A 21,045-nucleotide genomic window follows, 5' to 3' on the forward strand; every position below is an offset into this window, starting at 1 on the left:
GTGTGCAACTGATTGTTCCTTCCTAAGTGGAGTACTTTATATTTGTCCTTATTGAATTTCATCCTGTTTACTTCACACCATTTCTCCAGTTTGTCCAGATAATTTTGAATTTTAATTCAATCCTCCAAAGCACTTGCAACCCTTCCCAGCTTGGTATTGTCCACAAACTTTATAAGTGTAACAGAGCTACTGGGAGGGTTTCACCACGTGTCAGAGGGTTACAGCCTGGTGGGAGGGCGCTAGGCCTGTACTGGGATAAGGTCACTCTGTGCTTCACAGTGTGGCAGAACCTAGAATGTCCATTAGCAGGGAACAATGCTGGGGGGAATCGACATGTGGAAAGGACAGAAACCCTGTCTGAATTCTCTCACATTGCCCTTCTCACCCTAGCAGGCTACAGAATAACGTGCACGTTTCGCCCCAAATCATCTCCTCCTCCCAGCTGGAAGGAAATGGCTGCAGTGGAGCTGGCTCAGGTAAGGGATTCTCAGGGAGCTGGTGGTGGGTTCTGCTTGGAGGGAGAGAAGCAGTAAATGCATAGGAGGGTGGGAGCTGCTAGAGGTAGTGGGAGGCAGGAACTATCTAGGGTGTGGAATGGGAGGGGAGAGGATGTGACAAACCTGCTGGCACTAGTGTACTCTAGGGTGTGATGGGTTGTCACCCCGGGGTGCAGTCTGGGGGGCTTCTGGGAACCGCTGTGCCTCTAACCCTGAGGCTGGGCTGGCCCTTCTCACGCTGCTTTGCTGGAGATTCAGCCAGCCTCTCCAGGGCCTGTTATCACCCAACACGACAGCAGGTGGCGCCATATACCCAACTAAGCTACCTGAGTGTTTTACCTTAGCCACTCAAGGACAGATAGAGACAACAGCCAATTTCCCAGCGATAAGTGTTAGCAAACAAATCAAAGCAGATTACTTAGCAAATAACCAAAAACTCAAACTAAGCCTAACATACTATCTGGATAGAATTTGAATTAGTAATTTCTCACCCTGACTGATGATAGAAGCAGTCCACCAAGTTTCCATACACAAGCTAGAAATCCCATGTTCAGATATGGCCCCGTGGGAGCTTTGGGGGCTGGCGCTGGGGAAAGTGCAGGACTGTCTGAAGTTGGCTGCTTGGGATGTGGGTGAGGCCCCGGGGAGCTGGGGTTTGGGCTGCACCCCTGTCCCTGCAGCCTGGGGCCCGGCGTTTCCTCTGGAAAAGCTGCTCCCTGTTTCACCAGCTCCTCTCAGTCTGAGTCCCAGGGACCCTGCACAGGCCTCTGCAGGGCAGGACGGGCCCTGAAATCTGGCAGCTGGGAGGTTTGCAGCAGTTTCTAACCCTCCCTCCCCTGCTTCTTCCAGGAGGCACCACAAAAGCATCTGGCCCCTCTGGGAAAAGAGAGAGAAGCAGCCAAAGCCGAGGAGGAGCGGCAGAGCGAGGAGCTGCTGGTAGGTGCCCAGAGCCCCCCGCCACTTAGGTTTGCCTGGCATAAGAATGACTGGTGAATGCAGGGCCCACCCTGCCAGCCTCAGCCAGGGACCCATCCCCGCTGGAGCCCAGGGAGCCTGCAGGGTCAGACACGGGGGTAACGTGATGCCCTTAGGACGCAGGAGGCTGCTGGGCAGGAGAGGGTCAGTCTGTGTTAGCCCGGAGCCCCTGCCCACGGGCTGTCTGGATGTCACAGTGACCAGGGATCCTTTCTAGCTCCTGGGGGGATGGGGAGGAAGGAGATGAAATGTGGGCTGCAGAGATGGAGGATTTGGCTCAGTGCAAGTTGATGAGGTTTTGGGGAGAAGTGTCCCTCCTGTAGGTGATGTACAGCTCACCCCGGTTCTGATCCCTCCTCCCTTCCTGGGATAAATGAACTTCCCATCCCCCACCACCAGAGATCTTGTGTTCTGGTAAATAACTCTGCCACCTGCCCCCAGGTGCATTCATGATTTTCCCCTGTTATGGAGCAGATGAACTTCAATGTTGATAAATGCAAAATAGTTCACATTGGAAAAGATAATATCAAATGCACATAAACTGATGAGGTCTAAATTAGCTGTTACCGCTCAAGAAAGAGATTTTGGAGTCACTGTGGATAGTTCTCTGGAAACATCCACTCAATCTGCAGCAGCAGTCAAAAAAGCAAACAGAATGTGGGGAATCATTAGGAAAGGGATAGACAATAAAACAGAAAATATCCTATTGCCTCTATATTATAAATCCATGGTATGTCCACATCTTGAATACTGTGTGCAGATCTGGTCGCCCCATCTCAAAAAAGATATATTGGAATTGGAAAAGGTTCAGGGAAAGTCAGCAAAAATGATGAAGGATATGGAACAGCTTCCGTATGAGGCGAGATTAATAAGACTGAAGCTATGGCTACACTCTTTTAGCCACACGACTGTGCCGCTACAGCCGTTCTGCTGACAGGCGCGCAGTGTAGCTGCTCTTCGTTGGCAGGAGAGAAGTGCCAGTGTAGACAAAGCCTGAGACTGTTCATCTTGGAGAAGAGACGACTAAGGGGGGATATGGTGGAGGTCTATAAAATCATGACTTGTGTGGCGAAAGTAAATAAGGAAGTGTTATTTCCTCCTCATAACACAAGAACTAGGGGTCATCCAGTGAAATGAATAGGCAGCAGGTTTAAAACAAACAAAAGGAAGTAGATGAGCCTTTGGTCTGATCCAGTCTGGCCATTCTTATGTTCTATGTTCCCCTGTAACTGAGCCGCCCTCTCCCTGTTGCAGAAACAGACGGCAGCCGAGAGGCAGAAGATCGTCTGGGAGTGGCAGGAGCTGCGAGGGTTTCTGGAGGAGCAGGAGCAGCGGCTGCTGTCCCGGCTGGAGGAGCTGGAGGGAGCCATTGTCCAGCGAAGGGATGAGGGCGTCTGCAGCCTGTCCTGGCAGATTTCCCTGCTCAGCGAGAGGAGAGGAGAGAAGGGGCAGCAGCTGCTGAGCCAACCCCTGCAGGTCAGGCTGTCATTGCAATGATCATACGCAGCGTTTCTCTAGGCGCTTCTGAGCCCTAGACCCCAAAGCCCTTTACAGAGAGGGGTCAGGGGCATTATCCCTATGGGACAAATGGGGAAAGTGAAGCAGAGGGAGGGGCAGAGCCCTGCCCAAGGTCACCCAGTGAGTCTGGCAGCGGCGCCAGGGATGGGCCCTGGGAGTCCTGGATGCTGCAGCCCCAAGACCTTCTCTCCTGGAAATGTCTCTCTGCATTTGCACTTGGAGGGTGAAATCCCCTCCCCCACCATGCTGAGGTCCCGAGCCAGGCCTAAGGCCCCTGTCACTGCAGGTTAATGGGTTTAGTGGGGCCAGGGGCCTTCCGGGTCTCTCAGCCCTGGGGGGAATTTGATTCTCAATGCAGAGAAATATCTTCTGCCTGTAAAGTGCCCGGGGAGAAGATTTCCAGAGTGGGACCTGCCCGCAGGGTTTGCTGGGGCTGGTAGGGTTGCAGCAGCTCTGGGAATGTAAACCTGAAATTCCCCTACTGCCCGAGGCCTCAATGGTGACCCCTGCAGAGCAGGAGGCCTCCCCGCCCAGGGACACTCCCCCTGACGGCCTCCTCTTTCTCTCCTTTTTAGGGTGCTGGGAGCACTGGGGGCAGGTAAGTCCTGGGCTCCATTTCGCTCCCCCTCATGGGCCGCTAGGTTTGATAACTGCACTGAATAGGAAGCTGCCCCCTGCCCTGGGAGCGTGTGATTCTGTCTCCCCTAGTGGCTGACTCGGGTAGGAGACAAGCCGGTTACTGTCTGGTCGCTCATGAGGTCACAGCAGGGCTGCTAGACCCAGGGCCGATGGGACAGACCAGGCCTGTCTCCTGGACTGACGTGGCCACGTCACGTACTCAGAGGGCACAGAATCTCAGCTTTCGCCTTTGTTAAAGTGAGTTGCCGGCCCTCAGCACCTCCCCAGTGTAAACGGAGACAGTGTTGCCTTGCTGGGGCTGCCAGCAGCCTGAAGCCGCAGCTCTGAGAGCGTGAACTCTCCTGTCCCCTGTTAATGTCATCGGGGTGTCAACTGAAATGGCAGCACTTTGAAGTGAACATTAAACATTCCCTGGCTGATCACTCGAGCAGGTGAAACGGGGAGTGAAGCCTTTGTGGGGTGGGAATAGGGGGTTGCTGTAGAGAGGGAAGAACAGAGGAGAGACACAAGGACAAGGAAGCGAGAGAGAAATGGAGAAAGGAGGGTGGGAAAGGCAGGGAAACACAGGGAAGAACCAGCAGGGGCCCTACAGGGTGTCCGGGAAGGGGCTGTTTTCCTCCTGAGTGACACTGAACGTGACAGACAAAGACTTGGCAAAATACTAAGAACTAAAATTTTATTTCCCATAGGAAGGGCAGATTCCCCCCTTGTTCTTCGTACGTGGGTGTCCCATGGAGAGCAGTGGGTGTTCTGCTGTGAATGGAGCAGGGCACAGAGTCCTAACCCGATGCCCTGGCCACTGACCGTAACGGACGGTGCAATGTGGCCCTCTCTGCCAAATGAGCTGGACGCCCCAGGGTTACTGCTTCAGCTGAAGGTTTGGGGGGTTTTGGCATTAAAGGGCCCACGTTCATTCCCTGCTGGAGCCCTGGGCTCTGTCTGTGGCCACTGTCAGCATGTAGGACCTGCCCACTCTCTGGTCTGTGTCTCCTCCCTTCCACATGATCCCCGTGCTGGTGCCCCTTGTTCCTGCAGTAAACCAGCGTAGGGGGTGGCTCTGCCCCCCACAGAACCAGAGCGTCCCTGAGAAAGCCCCTGAACAATGTCTCCGTTCCTTGCTCTAGTGTCTCCCCACTTCCCGCCTCTCTGGGGAGCACAGGGCTGAGGTGACTCACCCTGACATTGACTATCTCAGGCTACAAAGCTCAGATCCAGGTTTTGTGAAGTTTGGGGGTTGCTGGGCTCAGGGTCTGGGGCTCAGGCCTGTTTCTCACCCCTCCTTTCCCCAGCAGGGAGGACGGGACGTTTGGGAAGCCAGAGCCGTCGTTTGCGGAGCTGGAGAAGAGACTCAGCGATTTCTCTCTGCAAAGTGCCGTGCTGCAGGAGGTGCTGCTGGGATTCAAAGGTGAGTTGGAGTCTGGGGGTGGCGTCTCCTCTGGTTAGAGCGACCCTGACGAGGAGTCGAGGACTCTAGTGATGTCACTGATCCTGGGCTCCATCTCACAGCCCAGCTCAGCGAGTCACCCTTCCCCATGGAGCAGCCCTGTGGGGCTGGCTCTGTCTGCAGCGGCTGCGTTATTGGCCTCTGATCTCTGTCACCATCTCGTCGTTAACAGCAGTTCCATTAATAAGCAATGGGGGTTTCTCCATGAATGTGAGGGCCTGAATTCTCACCTCTCCCATCTTCTCCTTCCCCTAGAGACGCTGCAACGGGAGCTGGGGAGCGACACAGGTACGTGTCTGTCTCTGACTGGCCAAGGGGAGATTTCAGCCCAATAACCATGTTAACGACAGGGGATTGCAGCCTCCAGCAGCTGGAAGCTGTGTAACAATGGGAAGCGATGTTATTTTGTTCTTGCACCACTGTATTTTCAACTGACTTGTCTCTTAAATATTTTAGCTCAGGGATCAGCAACCTTTGGCACGCGGCTCACCAGGGTAAGCAACCTGGCAGGCCGGGCCAGTTTGTTTACCTGCGATGTTGGCAGGTTTGGCCGATCGCAGCTCCCACTAGCCACAGTTTGTCACTCCAGACCAATGGAGGCAGTGGGAAGTGGCAGGCAGCACATCCTTCAGCCTGCGCCGCTTCCTGCATCCCCCATTGGCCTGTGACGGCAGACTGCAGCCAGTGGGAGCTGCAATCGGCCGACCCGTGGACGTGGCAGGTAAAGAAACTGGCCCGGCCCACCAGGGTATGTGGATTGGAGTTTCCTCAAGGTCCTTTAAGTGTTTCTTGATTGGGCACTTGATTTGCAAATTCCTTTGCAGGGTGTAATGCATTTGGCTGTCAATCAGCGCTTCACCTAGGTAAAGTCTCTCTCCTCTCTGGTGATTTACAGAGCCACAGAGGCTCACAATGCAACTAGTCAGATGTTAACCCAGGCAGCAACTCAGTAAAGCATTCAATAAAGTCTAAACATGTTCTTATAATCCTAATACCTGTTTTAACAATACTAACACAGGTGAGTCAGACTGATTCCACTGTGTGTTTGTCCATGTTCAATGAAGACATGGGGGCTTTTGCAACAGCTAACACCTCATCTGCCAGTGTCACAGGCAGGCTGGGCAGGGATGGTGTCTCTAGCCTCTGTTTGCCAGAAGCTGGCAATGGGTGACGGGGTGGATCACTTGATGGTTACCTGTTCTGTTCATTCCCTCTGGGGCACCTGGCATTGGCCGCTGAGCTAGACGGACCATTGCTCTGACGCAGTGGGCCGCTCTTATGTTCACAGTCAGTATGAGGAGTATCTACTCATTGGGACTCACTGGGGAGCCACAGAAAGAAACAAGATGTGCTGCGGCAAGAAGGCCCAGTCTCAGCGCCCCTGGGGTCACGCTTCCCAAAGGCTAAAACTAGGCCCAGCCCATGAAAGGGGCACTGCCAGGAGAGACTGTATAAAGGCTGGAGCATCAAACTGTTACCGAAATATCGGGTCCGTCTAGCTGAGAGCCAATAACAGCCTGACAGGGATAAGGAAAGATGCTTTATTCTGCAGAAGAAAGGAGAGCCCTGTAAATAGATACAGAAGACTCTGCCTGACACAAGTTTTACAGATCCTTTATACACGTTCAGACAAAGACCAAGTCGTGTTAACGCTTCATTGGTGGTTGCCAGACCCTGTGAAACCGTTATCTGGTCAGTGAAAACTGGCTTGGAGCAAGATTTCTCTGCTTTGAGGCAGAAGAGAAAAGATAGTTCAAAAGTTCAGGTTACTGTGTACATGAGGCTAATGCTTCCCCCTACTGGCCGCTTGTAAGCTATTAAGGGGGGCCCCCAGTAACTTTCACAAAACCACTCTTCTAAACCTGAGAGAGCTGCCTTGGGGACAACGACAGGGAGAATCCCCAGAGTGACTCCTTTGATTCTGTTCTTCTCTGGCCTTTGGTTCTTAGAATCACAGAACTGGAAGGGACCTCGAGAGGTAGCTAGTCCAGTCCCCTGCCCTCAAGGCAGGACGAAGTATTATCTAGACCATCCCTGACAGGTGTTTGTCTAACCCGCTCTTTAAAATCACCAATGATGGAGATTCCACAACCTCCCTGGGCAATTTATTCCAGTGCTTAACCACCCTGACAGGGAGTTTTTTTTCCTAATCTCCATCCTAAACCGCCCTTGCTGTAATTTAAGTCCATTGCTTCTTGTCCTATTCTCAGAGGTTAAGAAGAACAATTTTTCTCCGGCATGTTTGTAACAACCTCTTATGTACTTGAAAACTGTGATCGTCCCCTCTGAGTCTTCCCCAGTTTTTTCCAATCTTCCCTCATATGTCATGTTTTCTAGATCTTTAATCATTTTTGTTGCTCTTCTCTGAACTTTCTCTAATTTGTCCACATCTTTCTTGAAATGTGGCCCCCAGAACTGGACACACTATTCCAGTTGAGACCTAATCAGTGTGGAGGAGAGCAGAAGAATTTCTTCTCGTGTCTTCCTTACAATACTCCTGCTAATACATCCCAAAATGATACTTGCTTTTTTGCAACACTGTTGACTCCTATTTAGCTTGTGATCCACTGTGACCCCCAGATCCCTTTCCGCAGCGCTCCTTCCTAGGCCGTTATTTCCCATTTTGTATGTGTGCAACTGATTGATCCTTCCTAAGCGGTGTACTATGCATTTGTCCTTATTTAATTTCATCCTATTTACTTCAGACCATTTCTCCAGTTTGTCCAGATCATTTTGAATTTCAGTTCTATCCTCCAAAGTCCTTGCAACCCCTCTCAGCTTGGTATCTTCCGCAAACTTGATAAGTGTAACAGAGAGACTCTGCTGCTGGGAGGGTTTCACCATGTGTCAGAGGGTTACACCCTGGTAGGAGGGGGCTAGGCCTGTACTGGGAGAAGGTCACTCTGTGCTTCACAGTGTGGCAGAACCTAGAATGTCCATTAGCAGGGAACAATGCTGGGGGGAATCGACATGTGGAAAGGACAGAAGCCCTGTCTGAATTCTCTCACATTGCCCTTCTCGCCCTGGCAGGCTACAGATTAGCGTCCACACTTTGCTCCAGATCATCCCCTCCTCCCAGCGGGAAGGAAATGGCTGCAATGGAGCTGGCTCAGGTAAGGGATTCTCAGGGAGGTGGTGGTGGGTTCTGCTTGGAGGGAGAGAAGCAGTAAATGTACAGGATGGTGGGAGCCAGTGATGAGCTGCCAAAATATTAACAACAGGTTCCCTCCTCCTCACCTCACGAGGGGGTCATGCTCCCCCCGGGGGTCTTGCCCCATCCAACCCCCCATGCTCCTTGACACCCTCCGTGGGGACCCCTGACCCATCCCCCCCTTCCCTGTCCCCTGACTGTCCCCTGCCGCCCCATCAAACCCCTCCTCTAATTCTTGATGCCCCCCTGGAACCCCTGCCCCATCCAACCACCCCTTCTCTGTGTCCCTGACTGCCCCCCAGCACCTCATCCAACCCCTGCTCCTTCCTGACTGCCCCACGGGACCCTTGCTCCCATTCAACCCCCTTGTACCCTGCCCTCTGACCGCCCCAACCCCTATCCAGCCCCCCACAAGCCACCGAACACCCTCTCCCTGTTCCCTGCCCCCTTACCACACTGCCTGGGGCCAGGACCGGGTCCGTTGTGCCGGGACCGCGACAGGGCTGCAGGACCCGACTCCCTGATCCGGGCTGGAGCTGCTCGGCCGGGACCGGTGCTGCAGGGCCCGTGCTGGGCCGGATCGGAGCCGCTCGGCCGGGACCAGCCCAAGCCAGGGGTGCTTAGCTGGGACCCGGCTGGGGCGCTCAGCCAGTGCCAGGGGGAGCTGCTCAGGTGGAGCCGGACTGGGCCGCGCGCGCCGTCCCACCGCCCCTCCCGGCCCAGCTTACCTGTCTGCTGCTTGTTTCAGGCTTCCCGCAAACATTTGATTCGTGGGAAGCAGGGGAGGGGGAGGAGAAGGAGGGCGGAGCGTTCAGAGGAGAGGGGGAGGGGAGCAGGGGCCGGGTGGACAGCTGCCCGAGCCTTTGTTAAATTTAAAAGCTTTTTTAGAACCAGTTGTCCTGGAACAACCAGTTCTAAAAAGGCTTCTAAATTTAACAACCGGTTTATGCGACCCGGCTGGAGCTCACCACTGGTGGGAGCTGCTAGAGGTGGTGGGAGGCAGGAAGTACCTTGGGTGGAGAAAGGGAGGGGACAGGATGTGACAAACCTGCTGAGACTTGTGTACTCTAGGGTGTGATGGGTTGTCACCCCGGGGTGCAGTCTGGGGAGCTTCTGGGAACCGCTGTGCCCTCTAACCCTCAAGCTGGGCTGGCCCTTCTCACACTGATTTGCTGGAGATTCAGCCAGCCTCTCCAGGGCCTGTTATCACCCAGCACGACAGCAGGTGGCGCCATACACCCAGCTAAGCTACCTGAGTGCTTTACCTGAGCCACTCAAGGAGAGAGAGAAGACAACAGCCAATTTCCCTGCGATAAGTGTTAGCAAACAGATCAAAGCAGATTACTTAGCAAATAACCAAAAACTCAAACCAAGCCTAACATACTAGATGGATAGAATTTGAATTAGCAATTTCTCACCCTGACTGACGCTACAAGCAGTCCCACTTCAGTCTTTGTTCCTCAGGTGCTTCCAGGAGTTTTCTTGTGCGGGGAATGAGGCCAAGAGATGATGTCACACCCACCTTATGTAGCTTTTCCATATAGCAGGAACCCTTTGTTCTAAACTAAGTTCCCAGTCCAGTTTGTGGAAAAATACAGGTACCAAAATAAAGTTCATTGTCATGTGGTCTGGTCACATGTCTTTGTTGCTGAACCATCAGCACTGTCTGGCTTCTTCATTGTACCTGAAAGGCTCGTTATGGGTGTTACCCAGAGTAAGCACATTTGAAAGACAGATACAGAGTCAATATCCATAACTTCAGATACAAAACATGATCCATGCACACAGGTATCATATTCAGCAAATCATAACTTTTCCACTGACACCGCACATGACTCATCTTGTACAAAATGCCTCATGTCCTAATCATATTATAATCCTGCCACTATGCTGAATATGGGCTGTAGTGTCAGATAGGTCCTAATGTCAACGCACAAGTGTAGGGAATGGAACTTTCCCTCTTTGTGGAACAGGAAATAACCCTCCAGCCAGGGCTGGGAAAACTTCCCAGACTCCCAGTGCTGAAACTTGAACCTACTGACATTTCATTAGTTACCCCCCATCCTCAGTCTTTGTGGCAAATGCAAACATTATCAGTGATGATTTTATATTCTCTTCCAGGTCATTGATAAGAATGTTAAATAGCACAGGGCCAAGATCCAATCCTTGCGGGAACCCGCTAGAAAGAAATCTACTCGACCGTGGTTCCCTATTTAAAATCCCAGTTTTTAATCTATTTAATGTATGCCCTGTGTATTTTGTACATTCTAGTCAAAATATTGTGCTGAACCAACTCATATGCCTACGTATATTACATCAGTACTATTAGCTGCAACCAAACTTTTGATCTCATCCAGTAAGGATATCCAGGTAGTCTGATAGGATCTATTGTGTCTACACCTTTTTAATGGGTACTAATTATATTACCCTCCTTTCTTTATTAATGAAATCTAGTATCGGCTGCTCCATTCTCTTGCCCAGTATCGATGTCAGACTGACACACTTGTAATTAGCTGCGTCATCTCTTTTATACTTTTTAAATATTGGCACAGCATTAGCTTTATTCCAGTCTTGTGGAATTTCCCAAGTGTTCCAAGTCCTAATTAAAATCAACATTAACAGTCCACCACGCTCCTCCAGCAAATCTTTCAGAACTCTAGTTATCTGGACCCACTGATTTAAACACATCTAACTTGAATAGCTGCTGTTTAATGTCCTCATGAGTTACTTTTGGAATGGAAAGACTGTCAGCGTCAACACCTTATGATATGAGTTACATCATCTGTTTTTCTCCAAATCCAGGAGAGAAATATTTATTGAACATTTTACCTTTTCTGCATGATTGTTGTTAATTCTGCCATTTCCATCTAGTAATGTACCACTACCATTGTTAGGATTAATTTTGTACTTTTAAAAACTTCCTTCTTATTTTCGTTGGTTGATCATTGATTTCTGATAGCTTCCCTTGCCAACTTTCTACAATTCTGACCTTCTAACTTAGATTCTTTACTACTGAGTTCCCCTTTCTTCCATATATTTTATTTGGAGAGTGTTGGGATTCCTACCAGGGAGACACCAGTAGGGTCCAGAGCTAGCCCCATCTCCTATATCAAGCCCTGGCTAGTAGCTATGTGATAAATGTGAAGACCCTGCCTCCGTCTGTCAGCTGGGAGACACAAAGTTTCTCTCTTTCCACCCTCTGATGCCTCCTGGCTGCTCTAAGCAAGGTGGGGTGGGACTCTGTTAACATGTGCCTCCCGGAGCTTCCATTTCCCTGGTGCTGCTGTTCCGTGAATAGTGGGGTTGTGAGTGGGGCAGCAGGTACTGAGTGTTGGACTCTTGCTCTTTCAGGGGCCGGTGACCTTCGAGGAGGTGGCTGTGTATTTCACCAGGGAGGAATGGGCTCTGCTGGACCCTGTTCAGAGAGCCCTCTACTGGGATGTGATGCAGGAGAACTATGAGACGGTGACCTCGCTGGGTAAGGAGTCCTGTCCCCTGGGTTATTAGAAGCTGTGGGGTCTCTAAAGAAGCTGAGCAGTAATAACTTTATTCATCATCCAAGTTTTGACAAGTTTCTTTGTCCCCCTTTTTTCCCTTATCTCCCATAAGGAGAGGGGAGTGTGGAGGAAGGGCACCCAGGAAGTGGGGTGGGTGGGTCAGTGGGAGGGAGGAGAGGTTTGGGGATCTAGAGCTGTGGGGGATTCCAGACCTTTAACCCTGAATCCCTACCCAAACCTCAGGTAAATCCCAGACTTCAGCATAACCACTCTCACAAAGCCTCAACGTAATATAAGGCCCTGAACTGTAGCAAGCTTAGGCTATGTTTACTAAATTGTATCACTAAATTGACCACGGCTGGATCGATCTCAGAGCGTCGATCCCGGCTGTAGTGTCGACCTGCCCTGAATAACCCATTTCTTTATGTTCACCTCCTTGCCCCTCCACGCATGGTCCAAGCTAATAAGCAATTCTCTGATCATGACATGTTACCTCTAGCGAGTATAAAATTGCCCACAAGACGTGAGACTGGGTCATAGATCGTAAACTCAGGTCGGGGTCAAGAAGAGTGAGAGTTTGGAGAGTGTCTTGTCCCCCCTCCCCATCTGCAGCAGCCACAAGCTGTCTTCCCTCCCGGCTCCTTGGATCTCTGAGCCTGTCCCTCCTGAGGCTGCGTGGCCCAGTTCTTGTTTCTGACCTTCTCCTTTTCCGGAAGAATTAGAGGCTGTTGCTCCTGAATGTTAGTGTGTAATTCCCCAGCCTTCTCCTCACACTGGGGGAGTTTAATTCTCCCTCCCATTACACCTGAGTCACTAGATTTCCTAATTCCCCAAACTGTGCTTTTGCGATGTCACAGTTCTGGGGTAGCGAAGCCTTTGACCTGCCTCCATGGTCTGCTCAAGGAATGGCCCCTCAGATATCAGGCCTCCAGCCAGCCCCTCTCTATGGGTAGGGACCCACCTGCCTCTCCTTTTTGACCAGGGTGTGAGGATTGCAGCTTGTCCTCCACTGTGTTCGCTGGACTAACGTCCAGTTCCTGTGCTTTGCTTTCTCTCCGGGGGCTGTGAGCAGTGTGTCTGAGATAGAGGTGGGACTTTTTGTGATACTTGTATGATGCCAATGCACACCTCAGTTTCCTGCTGTCATTGGTATTGTTGTGATTATAAAGAGCAGGAGACGTGAGGTGTTTTGTCACGTAGCTGTCATGGGGTGATATGAATGGGTCATTAAGGACAGGCTGGGAGTAACCTACATCTATGGAATACCCGACAGAGACAAGGGAATGATTGTCACTCAGGGCTGCCCAGAGGATTCAGGAGGCCTGGGGTCTTCGGCAGCGTGTCCCCCTTATCCGCTCTGACACCGCAGAGCATTTTCCCCGTGTCCCCCTTATCAGCTCTGATGCCGCAGAGCATTTACCCTGTGTCCCCGTTCCCTGCTCCCCCTCCTGTTTGACTAAGTTTATATAGTAACATTGTCAGCTATACCTTTGCTTAACCAATCATTGTACTGAAATTTAATTAACCAATCCTAACACATTGAAACATAATTCTCTAACCAATTGTATCCCACTACCCTAATTAACTTACATCTAGCAAAATTAATTATACAGCAGACAAAACCAGTTAGAGAACCAGACTGTTTAACATTGTAAAAGTGGTGGCCATAAAGATAAAACAATACAGAAATGAGGGTGGTTCTTCGAGTGATTGCTCCTATGCATTCCATGTAGGTGTGCGCGCTGCGCGTGCACGGCTCTTCGGAACATTTTTACCTTAGCAACTCCGGCGGGCCGGCTGGGCGCCCCCTGGAGTGGCGCCGCCATGGCGCTGAATATATACCCCAGCCGGCCCGTCCGCTCCTCAGTTCCTTCTTACCGCCAGTGACAGCCAGTTGGAACAGTGGAGTGCTCCTTTACCTCCACAGCCCTAGCGTTTCTCCATTTCCCTGCGTGTACATAGTTGGTTAAGTTAGTTTAGTTGTTAGATTAGTTGAATAAGTTTAGTTAGTGTGACAAAGTCCCTCTTCTACCTTGGTGGGTCCTGCGCTTCTTGGCAGATTTGCTCACCTCAGTGATCTTCCCCTCTGGTGGAACCCACAGTCTGGATCAACAACTCCTGTGTCTGATCAGGAGTTGGGAGGTTTGGGGGGGAACCCGGGCCCACCCTCTACTCCGGGTTCCAGCCCAGGGCCCTGTGGAATACAGCTGTCTATAGTGCCTCTTATAACAGCTGCATGACAGCTACAACTCCCTGGGCTACTTCCCCATGGCCTCCTCCAAACACCTTCTTTATCCTCACCACAGGTTCTTCCTCCTGGTGTCTGATAATGCTTGATGGTATGATAATTCCTCACTCCTCCAGCAGCACACCCTCTCAGTCTCAGCTCCTTGTGCCTCTTGCTCCCAGCTCCTCACACACACTTCTCTCCTCTGGCTCCTTCCCCCTAGACTGGAGTGAGCTCCCCTTTTTATACCAGGTGCCTTGATTAGCCTGTCCTGATTGGCTGCAGGTGCTCCAATCAATGTAGCTCTCTCCGGTGCCTTCTAGAAAGTTCTTAATTGGCCCCAGGTGCCTTGATTAGCCTGGAGCAACTGCCATTTTGGTTCCCATGGTACTAGGGATTTGCTTAGCCTGGAGCTAACATACCTGCTCCTCAGTACTTTCCTGTAGCCATCCGGCCTTGCTCCATCACATTAGATATAGTATAGTAAGGGAATTAGGGGGGTTTAGCCCCTCTTCTTCCACAACCGGTGTGGGCTCATGCCCAAGGCACCGGGGTTTAAGCCCTGTGCGGCTTGCCAGCGGCACATGCCTGTCGGGGACCCGCACGACTCCTGCCTGCGCTGCCTCGGGGAGACCCATCGTCCAGATAAGTGTCCCATCTGCACGGCGTTTAAGCCGAGAACTAGAAAGGAGCGGGACACTCGCCTGAAGCAGCTCCTTATGGAGGCGACACTTCAACCTCCTGCGCCGACCCCAGCGGCACCGAAATCGTCTTCGGCACGCAGCGCACCGGCGGCCCCGAGCCGCTCCGGTACCGAGACTGCTCGAGCTCCGCAGCCGGCACCGGCGTCCCGGCACCGTTCCCTCTCTCCAACGAGAAAACGGAAGATGGCGCAGACGGCCTCTAAGCCGCATGCTACGGGACCGCTTGCCCAGCCACCACCGGCGCCTCCGGTACCGGCTGCGGCGGTGCACAAACCGTGCACGGTACCGTCGACTCCAGCACCGCAAGAGCCGTTGAATCCGGTACCACCCTGCTCCCCGGTGCCAACCGCGGTTGAGCTGCAGCTCCCGTCCACGCCCGAGACATTCTCGTCGGTGTGAGAGCTCATCGAGCTCACAGAGGCACCGAGCCTTCGGCCCCCGGCACCGCCGGTGCGGGCCGTTCAGTCGGCGAGCAAGCCGGCGATGATGCGGCCGCCTCCCCCTGACGGACGAGAGAGACGTCGTTCCCGGTCCCGTTCCCGGTCCCGCAGACGGTCACCGCCACGCCGATCCAGATCTCGGCACCGGGTTCACCATCGCGGTACCGCTCTCCGTCTCGGCACCGGTCGCAGTCCCGGTACCGCTCAACATCGCGGTACCGGTCGCACTCCCGGAGACGCTCCCGGTCACCCGACCGTCGGTACCGAGGGAGGTCCGGATCCCGGTACCGTTCCCGGCACCGCGACTCCCGAAGCCGCTCCCGACACCGTCGGTCGAGGTCACGGTCGAGCTCCCGGCACCGGTCGAGCTCCCGGCACCGCAACAGTCGCTGGTCCCGCTCTCCATCCCGGCACCGCGATGACCGGCACCGATCCTCGGCACCGCCCAGGGACCTACTGCCGGCATCCACGGCGCAATCTTTCAGCGCCTCTGCCCCGCCTTTGCCTTCTCGTCAGCCCTCAGTCGCCTCTCAGGCAGGCAGCGGGAGAGATCTCCGGGCCGACCCCCAAGGCCAGGACCACGGACCACAGCAGTGGGGTTTTTGGGTCCCTTGGGCCTACCACGAGCCTCAAGGACTCCCCTTTCCGCCGAGGCACGTGGGCGCCGAACATAGGGTGCCCGAAGCCACGGTGAGCAGGTCTCCCCCATCACCACCGGGTGAGGCCCCGTCGCCACCTGGTCCCGCGCAGCATCCAGGGTCCGAGGCGGCTTCACACCCCCTGGAAGAACCAGCTCCAGAAGCGGTGGTCCAAGGTCTGTCCTCATCATCCTCGCCAGATGAGGCGGTGGCAGGGGCTTCTACCGCAGACCCCCTCTCCTATTCACTTGCGGGCCCACCAAGACCTTCTTCGACGGGTGGCGAGGGCTATCGACCTCCCCGTGGCGGAGGTCCCGGAGGATGACGACCCGGTGACCAACGTCATTGGAGCCGAGGCCCCGCTGCGGGTGGCCCTGCCCTTCATCCGCACCATTCAGCAGAATGCCACTACCATCTGGCAGTCGCCGGCGTCCGTCCCTCCCACCGCGCGTGGCGTGGAGCGCAAGTACTCGGTCCCGCCCACCGGATACGAGTACCTCTATACCAACCCGACTCCAGACTCCCTCGTGGTACAGTCCGTAAATGACCGGGAGAGGCACGGGCAGCCCACCCCGGCGCCAAAATCCAAAGACGCACGGCGCATGGACCTGTTGGGCCGGAAGGTCTATTCGGCGGGTGGCCTCCAGCTCCGGATTGCCAACCAGATGGCTCTTCTCACTTCTCGACAACATCGCTTGCCTCATAACCTAAGTCGTGCAGAATGCAATGCCATCCACAGCCTCAGAAACCATCCTGACATTATAATCAAAGAGGCTGATAAAGGAGGTGCTGTTGTCACCATGAACAGGTCTGACTACCAAAAGGAGGCCGCCAGACAACTCTCCAACACCAAATTCTACAGGCCACTTCCCTCAGATCCCACTGAGGAATACACTAAGAAACTGCACCATCTACTCAGGACACTCCCTACACTTACACCGGAACAAATAAACATACCCTTAGAGCCCCGACCAGGGCTATTCTATCTACTGCCCAAAATCCACAAACCTGGAAATCCTGGACACCCCATCATCTCGGGCATTGGAACTCTCACTGAAGGACTGTCTGGATATGTGGACTCTCTACTCAGACCCTATGCCACCAGCACTCCCAGCTATCTCCGTGACACCACTGATTTCCTGAGGAAACTACAATGCATTGGTGACCTTCCAGAAAACACCATCCTGGCCACCATGGATGTAGAGGCTCTCTACACCAACATCCCACACGCTGATGGAATACAAGCTGTCAGGAACAGTATCCCTGATGATGCCACAGCACACCTGGTTGCTGAGCTCTGTGCCTTTATCCTCAGACACAACTATTTCAAATTTGATGACAACATATACCTCCAGATCAGTGGCACCGCTATGGGCACCCGCATGGCCCCACAATATGCCAATATTTTTATGGCTGACCTGGAACAACGCTTCCTCAGCTCCCGTCCACTCACGCCCCTTCTCTACCTACGCTACATTGATGACATCTTCATCATCTGGACCCATGGGAAGGAGACTAGAAAAATTCCACCATGATTTCAACAGCTTCCACCCCACCATCAACCTCAGCCTGGACCAATCTACACGGGAGGTCCACTTCCTAGACACTACGGTGCAAATAATTGATGGTCACATTAACACCACCCTATACCGAAAACCTACCGACCGCTATGCCTACCTTCATGCCTCCAGCTTCCATCCCGGGCACACCACAAGATCCATTGTCTACAGCCAAGCACTGAGGTACAACCGCATCTGCTCTAACCCCACAGACAGAGGCCAGCACCTACAAAATCTCCACCAAACATTCTCAAAACTACAGTACCCGCACGAGGAAATAAGGAGACAGATCAATAGAACCAGACGTGTACCCAGAAGCCTCCTACTGCAAGACAAACCCAAGAAAGAAACCAACAGGACTCCACTGGCCATCACATACAGTCCCCAGCTAAAACCCCTCCAGCGCATCATCAGGGATCTACAACCCATCCTGGAGAATGATCCCACACTTTCACAGGCCTTGGGTGGCAGGCCAGTCCTCGCCCGCAGACAACCTGCCAACCTGAAGCATATTCTCACCAGTAACTGCACACCGCACCATAGTAATTCTAGCTCAGGAACCAATCCATGCAATAAACCTCGATGCCAACTCTGCCCACATATCTACACCAGCGACACCATCACAGGACCTAACCAGATCAGCCACACCATCACCGGTTCATTCACCTGCACGTCCACCAATGTAATATACGCCATCATATGCCAGCAATGCCCCTCTGCTATGTACATCGGCCAAACTGGACAGTCTCTAAGGAAAAGGATAAATGGACACAAATCAGATATTAGGAATGGCAATATACAAAAACCTGTAGGAGAACACTTCAACCTCCCTGGCCACACAATAGCAGATCTTAAGGTGGCCATCCTGCAGCAAAAAAACTTCAGGACCAGACTTCAAAGAGAAACTGCTGAGCTCCAGTTCATCTGCAAATTTGACACCATCAGCTCAGGATTAAACAAAGACTGTGAATGGCTTGCCAACTACAGAGCCAGTTTCTCCTCTCTTGGTTTTCACTCAACTGCTAGAACAGGGCCTCATCCTCCCTGATTGAACTAACCTCGTTATCTGTAGCTTGCTTCTTGCTTGCATATATAAACCTGCCCCTGGAAATTTCCACCACTTGCATCTGAAGAAGTGGGTATTCACCCACGAAAGCTCATGCTGCAAAACGTCTGTTAGTCTATAAGGTGCCACAGGACTCTTTGCTGCTTCTTCTCGCTCGTTACACCTTTGACATCTTGGTGTCCCTGGTGAAATTTTCGGAGCTGATCCCAACAACCTCACGTCAAGAGTTCTCGGCCCTCTTGGACGAAGGCAAAAAAGCCTCCCGGTCCTCCATCCAGGCCGCTCTGGACTCGGCGGACTCAGGAGCCAGAACCCTGGCCTCCGGTGTGACCATGCGGCGTATCTCCTGGCTGCAGTCCTCCACCTTGCCGCCTGAGGTGCAGTACACCCTTCAAGACCTCCCGTTCGACACTCAGGGTCTCTTCTCGGAGAAAACGGACTCCAGAATTCAGACCCTCAAAGATGGTCGAATTGCCATTCGCACCTTGGGTATGCACACACCGGCTACCCAGAGGAGGTCATTCCGGCAGCAGCCCTACCGGCCCTTTACCCAGACCAGGTCAAGGCCATATAATAGTCGGCGTGCTAACCTAAACCGCCGTAGACCATCGGGCAACAGACGCAACCAGGCCCAGGCCCCTTCCAAGGCCCCTCAAGGGCCCAAACAGGCCTTTTGATGGGACGCCCGAGGACGGCCCATCAGTCTCCTTCCCGGATCCTACCCCGTTATTTTACAACCGCCTTTCCCACTTCCTTCCGGCGTGGTCCCAAATAACATCGGACAACTGGGTCCTTCGTACTATCCAGTATGGGTACCGCCTTCAGTTTATTTCGCCCCCTCCTTCCCACCCGCCTTCCCCGTCCCTCTTCAGGGACCCCTCTCACAAGCAATTCCTCCTACAAGAGGTCGAGACTCTGTTGAGCTTGGGGGCCATAGAGGAGGTGCCGCACGACATGCGGGGCAGGGGATTTTATTCCCGATATTTTCTCATCCCCAAGGCGAAAGGAGGTCTCCGACCCATACTAGACCTCCGGGAGCTCAACATGTACCTGCTCAAGCTCAAGTTTCGCATGGTCACCCCGGGGACCATCATTCCCTCCCTGGATCCAGGAGACTGGTTTGCCGCCCTCAATATGAAGGACACCTACTTCCATGTCGCGATTTACCCTCCCCATCGACGCTACCTGCGCTTCATGGTCAACAGCGCGCACTACCAGTTTGCGGTGCTACCCTTCGGCCTGTCCACCGCGCCAAGGGTCTTTACCAAGTGCATGGCAGTGGTTGCCGCAGCCCTCCGCCATCGTCGCATACACGTCTACCCGTATCTCGACGACTGGCTGGTTCGCGGGACATCCCGACAGCTGGTAATGGACCAGATGACGGAAATACTATCCCTATTTCGGCTCCTGGGCCTTCTCATCAATGCCGAGAAGTCCACTTTAACTCCATCGCAACAGGTGGAGTTCATCGGAGCGGTCCTCGACTCCAGTTTAGCCAGGGCCTGCCTCCCTCGATCTCGGCACCAGACAATGGTCTCCATCATTCGGGACCTACACACCTTTCCCACAACGACGGTTCGGTCCTGCCTGCGCCTCCTGGGCCACATGGCGTACTGCACATTCGTGACCACGCATGCCAGGCTGCGCCTTCGCCCATTTCAATCTTGGCTGGCATCGGTGTACCGCCCGCATTGGTGGTCACGGTCACGAAGCCTACCCTCGATTCGCTCAGCTGGTGGCTGGACCCAGAGGTCGTGTGTGCAGGAGTCCCGTTCCGCCCTCCTCGCCCATCCGTCACCCTGACCACAGACGCCTCGGCGTTGGGATGAGGGGCTCACCTGGGCGACCTTCACACACAAGGTCTCTGGTCGCCCCAAGAGCTCTCCCTCCATATCAACGTCCGGGAGCTGCGAGCGATCCGCTTGGCGTGTCTTGCCTTCCGCGCCCGTCTGCAAGGCCGCTGCGTGGCGGTGTTCACGGACAACACGACAGCGATGTTCTATGTGAACAAGCAGGGCGGAGCTCGCTCCTCCCTGCTCTGCAAGGAAGCGATGCTCCTGTGGGACTTCTGCGTGACCCACTCAATTCGCCTGGAAGCGTCCTTTCTTCCAGGAGTGCAGAACACGCTGGCCGACCATCTCAGCAGGTCGTTCCTCTCCCACGAGTGGTCTCTCCGTCCGGATGTGGTGCACACAATTTTCCGGAGGTGGGAGTTTCCCCAGATAGACCTGTTTGCCTCCAAGGAGAACAGGAAGTGCCACCTGTTTTGTTCGTACCAGGGTCGCTCCCCAGGCTCCCTGTCGGACGCATTCCTTTGCTCCTGGACGGATCACCTCCTCTACGCCTTCCCTCCATTCCCGCTCATACACCGGGTGCTACTCAAGCTTCGGAGGGACAGGGCCCACGTAATACTCGTCGCTCCGGCCTGGCCGAGGCAGCACTGGTACACTCTGCTGCTCGAGCTCTCCGTTCGGGATCCTGTTCCCCTTCCGTTATGGCCGGACCTCATCACACAGGACTTCGGCAGACTCTGCCACCCGAACCTACAGTCCCTCCATCTTACAGCTTGGTACCTGCGTGGTTCACCCACGCAGAGAGGGACTGTTCGGCAGCAGTACAGCAAGTCCTACTTGAAAGCAGGAAGCCTTCCACTCGCTCCACCTACCTCGCGAAATGGAAGCGTTTTGCAC

This window comes from Mauremys mutica, unplaced genomic scaffold, assembly GCF_020497125.1.
Source record: "Mauremys mutica isolate MM-2020 ecotype Southern unplaced genomic scaffold, ASM2049712v1 Super-Scaffold_100033, whole genome shotgun sequence".
Classification (NCBI taxonomy): Eukaryota; Metazoa; Chordata; order Testudines; family Geoemydidae; genus Mauremys; species Mauremys mutica.